The 5,967-nt window shown below is 41.0% G+C and overlaps 1 pseudogene; it reads right to left on the reverse strand.

Moving 5' to 3' along the window:
• Window positions 1-1,391: 1,391 nt before the first annotated feature.
• Window positions 1,392-2,368, reverse strand: LOC107698078 (olfactory receptor 10A4-like; annotated as a pseudogene).
• Between the last annotated feature and the right edge of the window lie 3,599 nt (window positions 2,369-5,967).

Genomic DNA, 5,967 nt, shown 5'->3' on the forward strand with positions numbered 1-5,967 from the left:
ATCGTGTGAGTGAAGTGACATTTAGCCTATTGGTATTACATTTAAAGTTAATATATTACATAGTGTGAGTGAAGTGACATGTGGCCAAGTATGGTGACCCATACTAGGAATTAGTGCTCTGCATTTATCCCATCCAAAGTGCACACACACAGCAGTGAACACACACACACCGTGAACACACACCCGGAGCAGTGGGCAGCCATTTATGCTGCAGCGCCCAGGGAGCAGTTGAGGGTTCGGTGCCTTGCTCAAGGGCACCTCAGTCGTGGTATTGAAGGTGGGAGAGAGTGCTGTACATTCACTCCCACACCTACAATCCCTGCCGGTACGAGACTCGAACCCGCAACCTTTGGGTTACGAGTCCGATTCTCTAACCATTAGGCCACGACTTCCCCATATTACATAGAATAATGTCTTTTAGTGGTTCAAAAAGTAATATTCAGTTTAACTAAATGCATTATATATATATAAATTTATAATACGAAGTGTATGAAAAACATTACATTTAGTTTGCACTTAAGTATATTCTTCTCATGTATATTATATCCATGATAAAGGCACTCTATGCTAAAGAGACTAGTGAAAAAGCTTCAGTTTGGCTTCTGTCTTGTCATTTTACAAAAAGTATATTATACAAATGTACTGCAAAAGTACAACTTTCATGAATCATGAAAGATTTCAGTACATTCTCGATAGAAATACTTCACATTATGCATTGTTTATTGCGCAGCACTGTCTCAGAGGCCTGTGCATCAGGCAGATTTTGTGGCTGAAGTCCTTTGCTTCAGGAGCTGCTCTTTGCGAGTGTTCTGGTAGGTGGTCATATACTCCTTAAACTTCTGAACCCCAGTCTGACACTTCCTCCAGTCCTGATGCTCCGCCAAAGCCAGTGAATTTAGTCAAAATATTTTTCTACATATATCTTTCATATGTGTAATTTATTGTGGACTAGCATGTATTAGATCAACTTTCTGAACAAATAGGCTACTGCTCAGCCAGTGAGCAGTTTCAACCTTGCTGAGTTACAGTAAATAAACATTGTACCAGCTTTGCACTTTGGAGACCAAGTGTCTATTGATTTTCATCAGAGACAGATACAGGGGAAAAGAAGTAAAACAAACATGCTGGGAAATGGACTAACATGGAGATTTACATTATTTAAAATATGTTTGAAAGCAACCAGCAAATGACTAAATGGTGGAAGTTATAAAAGAAGATTCTTGTTTTTTTTGTTTTTTTTTTACAAATTAACTGCAGAGCAAAATGTATAATTAGTGAAATTATTACTGAAAAACCATGCATTTTATAAATACCACAAAAGGAAGCATCACAGAAAGCCTCCAAGTGAACATTATAAATAATCTTAGCACTTCACACAGTTATGTTCTACATTAATAATGTATATTCAGAGGATGAATAGACAGTCTCTGGATTAACAAAGAGCGAATCCGGCTTTGAATCTCTTTAGTTTTCAGTGAGTAGAGGATGGGATTCACATAGGGTGGAAGGAGGGATGACAAAGACAAGCACACTGTTCTTACATTTGGGTTTATAACAATTCCAAAATGTCCAAGATTGAAGATGATAAAAATTGGAATGAAGAAAATGGCCACTAATATGAGGTACTCGGAGCACGTGCCCAGCGCCTTATAACGGCTCTGATTATTTTTCATTCTGAATACAGCAATCAGTATACCCATGTAGGTCAAGAAAATCAAAGTCAAAGGTACAACATTGAAGAGAGTAGTGGCAAAATTGTTGAAGTAGTGGCAAAAGTCCACTGGGTTGTAATGTTGTTACAGGAGAGTCTTAAAACAGGAGCAAAATCGCAAAAATTGCTGTTGACCTTAAGAGAGCCAGAAAATGGCATGGTTGAGATGGATTAAGGACCGTACAGTGATCTAACATAATTAAAGAACCAAACTGCACAGATTATATAGGCCATTCTGATGTTTGTGTTTATAGACTTCTGTTTCAAAGGGAAGCAGATTGCAATGAACCTGTCATAAGAGGGAATACATAAGGAAAGTGATTCAAGTGATAAAAAATTATAGTAAGTGAACATTTGCAGAAGGCACAGTTTAAATGGCACAAAATTGTCAAGAACAATTTAAGTCTTTATCATGCCAGGCACAAGAGAGGTGCTGAGAACAAGATCAACCAAAGCCAGACTACCAACAGCCATGAACTTTGGGACATGCAGTCGATGGTCATAGAAAATGATGGCTATCAGAAAGACATTGCACATGATTGTGATCACATAAATCACAGTGAGGAACATGACATAGACATTACTGTAAAGCATTGAACTCAATGCAGCAATGTAAAATCCTGCAGGCTGAATGATGGGATCGCTGGTGTTCTGCATGCCTGTCCTTTTTGTACGATCCAGCTTCCTTGCAGCGTGCTTCGCTTTCAGTGAAGAAACCAGATACCTGTGAGAAACACTCACAAACAGTCTGTGATTTAACATCTGTGTTATTTCAGATAGCACAAAATAATATAAAATATTTCCACCATTTTACTGGATGGTGAAATATCAAAATTTCACCATCCAGATAGGCTCATCAAGCATAACTCCTTCAAAAACGGCTAGAAACCTTGGAGTTGTGATTGATGATAAGCTGAATTTCTCAGACCACATTGCTAAAACTGCCCGGTCCTGCAGATTTGCTTTATACAACATTAGGAAGATCAGGCCCTTTCTTTCAGAACATGCAACACAACTCCTTGTTCAAGCTCTTGTTCTATCCAGGCTGGACTATTGCAATGCTCTCTTGGCAGGTCTTCCAGCCAGTTCTATCAAACCTCTACAATTAATCCAAAATGCCGCTGCAAGATTAATCTTTAATGAGCCGAAAAGAACACGTCACACCTCTGTTCATCAATTTGCACTGGCTACCAGTAGCTGCTCGCACTTTATATTTATCTTTTTTTATTTTTATTTAAAAAAAAACACTAGCTTTCTATTTTTTCTGTTTGGCAGCTGCAGGTCGACCTGGGAAAACAGCTGAGGTTCCCTCAGCACATTGTAACAACAAGTCTCCGCCCAGACATGATAGTTACCTCCGAGGTTTCAAAACAGCTAATCATGCTGGAACTTACGGTTCCCTGGGAAGAGCGTATTGCGGAAGCAAATGAAAGGAAACGCGCTAAGTACCAGGAACTGGTGGAGAAGTGCAGGGAGAGAGGCTGGAGAACCTTCTATGAGCCTATAGAAGTCGGCTGTAGAGGCTTTGCAGGACGTTCACTTTGCAAAGTCCTCAGTCGTTTGGGCATTACAGGGGTGGCCAAGAAGAGGGCCATTCAAGCCGCGAGCGAAGCTGCAGAGAAGGCCACAAGGTGGCTTTGGTTTAAGAGGGCTGATCCATGGGCTGCTACTTGGACGCAAGTCGGGGCTTGATCAACCCCAGCTGGGTCGCCTGGGCGAGGGTGTATGATGTTGCGAGACCCGAAACACCCAATGACCCCAGGGTACATCACTGAGGATGCGTCCCAGTGCATTCATGAGATGTTTCTTGTATAGTTAATGTCTGGCTCAGCCAGTGACTCCTAGAAATAGACTAGGTGACAACCAAGAATAGTTTGGTTGACTACTGGAGAGAGAGTTGACGGCACGGAAAGACGGCACCTGGGACAGTACGGGTTAGCAACCCAGCCTGTGTCTTTCGTGAGAGAGAACCCAAATAAGCTATGGAAAGCTCTATAGAGAGATACCCCCAGGAGATCCCAAGAGGGGCGGAGGATGAGATCTCCAATCGGACGGACCAAAGGTTAACAATCCATGCAAATGGACAGACGATGAATGTGACATGCATTTGCGGAAAGCTGTGCAAGAATCATCGGGGCCTAAAAATCCATCAGGCTAGAATGAAATGTTTGGAGCGGGAGAGTGAGGTGCAACGCACAGGTCTTGAACCTGGTGAGACGCAGGAGGAGCCAGGCCAGGAGGCAACCCACAGAGCCCAGTCCCTCCACGCACCAGAGCCTCCAAATCCCAGCAGAAAACCAGTCATAAGGGTCAATTTTTCGAAAATTGAGATTTATACATCATCTGAAAGCTGCATAAATCAGCTTTCCATTGATGTGTGGTTTGTTAGGATAGGACAATATTTGGCCGAGATACAACTATTTGAAAATCTGGAATCTGGGGGTGCAAACCCATCAAAATATTGAGAAAATCGCCTTTAAAGTTGTCCAAATGAGGTTCTTAGCAAAAATTAAGTTTTAATATATTTACAGTAGGAAATTTACAAAATATCTTCATGGAACATGATCTTTACTTAATATCCTAATGATTTTTGGCATAAAAGAAAAATCAATCATTTTGACCCATACAATTTATTTTTGGCTATAGAGCAGGTCATATGTTTTTTTTTTTTAAAGTGTCCTAATATTGTGTTGGAGTCCCCAACAACAGGTTTAAATGCATCTAAGGTCAGAAAACACTGTAACTTTCCCAGACTATACATTTATACATAATCATTTGTCCATGATTTCGAAACGGTTCGTTCGATTCAGTTCTGAGCGAAATGTCTGTAAACCCCTCCCTTCCATAAGACTACTCTGCTCTGATTGGTCAGCTGCCTAAGCCTGTTGTGATTGGCACAAAGAGGAGCGCTTGAGGAAGTTAGCGAGCGCTACCATCCGTGTTGCCAAGTCCGCGGTTGTTTTTGATGTGGCAGGTTGTAGCGACTCCAATAACGTCATATTTAGGCACTGGAATGTGAATTTACCAGGGGAACCCCGACTGAAAGTGTGTATTTTACACCCCAGATCGCGATTTTTAAAGGGGGACCACCCTCGAAACACGATTGGGCTAGTTTTGAGTAGCAATTGGGCGGGTTTTGTTGTGACAACCTGGCAACCCTAGCATGCACCTTTACATAAAACAATAATATAGTGCTCCAATCAGTTCTTAAAATAATGACATAAAAACATTTTGTTTTATGCAAGCGAATCGTGCCCACAGCTAAAGTTTAGCTGCTAAACTGTAAACACTTAACAAAACAATAATGGTGGATACGTTAGCCATTTATACATAATCATTTGTCCATGATTTCGAAACGGTTCGTTCGATTCAGTTCTGAGCGAAATGTCTGTAAACCCCTCCCTTCCATAAGACTACTCTGCTCTGATTGGTCAGCTGCCTAAGCCTGTTGTGATTGGCACAAAGAGGAGCGCTTGAGGAAGTTAGCGAGCGCTACCATCCGTGTTGCCAAGTCCGCGGTTGTTTTTGATGTGGCAGGTTGTAGCGACTCCAATAACGTCATATTTAGGCACTGGAATGTGAATTTACCAGGGGAACCCCGACTGAAAGTGTGTATTTTACACCCCAGAACACGATTTTTTAAAGGGGGACCACCCTCTAAACACGATTGGGCTAGTTTTGAGTAGCAATTGGGCGGGTTTTGTTGTGACAACCTGGCAACCCTAGCATGCACCTTTACATAAAACAATAATATAGTGCTCCAATCAGTTCTTAAAATAATGACATAAAAACATTTTGTTTTATGCAAGCGAATCGTGCCCACAGCTAAAGTTTAGCTGCTAAACTGTAAACACTTAACAAAACAATAATGGTGGATACGTTAGCCGAGTGCTAACGTGACTAACTGATGAAACAATACAGTTTGTAAACCAAAATATGTCTACTGTAATGTCTTAAGAACGACAGACAAAAGACACTCCGTGTCTTAACCTTTAACCTGTAATTAGAACAGCTGTATCACATGCGCACCAGCCTAACTAACTCGTCTCTCTCTACCGGGTCTTTGGTCTTTTGCATTAACCCTATAACTACATAAACAGCACTTTCACAATGATTATAAAGTCTGTGCGCAACACTACATTCTTTATTATTAAACGAAGTCATTAGAACAACGTCAGTCTACATTAATCGACACATTCTTAGGAAATAGTGGGTTCACAGCGAATTATCAGAACTATTTCAGTAAAACAGTAATA

The sequence above is a fragment of the Sinocyclocheilus anshuiensis genome, unplaced genomic scaffold, assembly GCF_001515605.1.
Source record: "Sinocyclocheilus anshuiensis isolate Anshui unplaced genomic scaffold, SAMN03320099.WGS_v1.1 scaffold1163, whole genome shotgun sequence".
NCBI lineage: Eukaryota > Metazoa > Chordata > Actinopteri > Cypriniformes > Cyprinidae > Sinocyclocheilus > Sinocyclocheilus anshuiensis.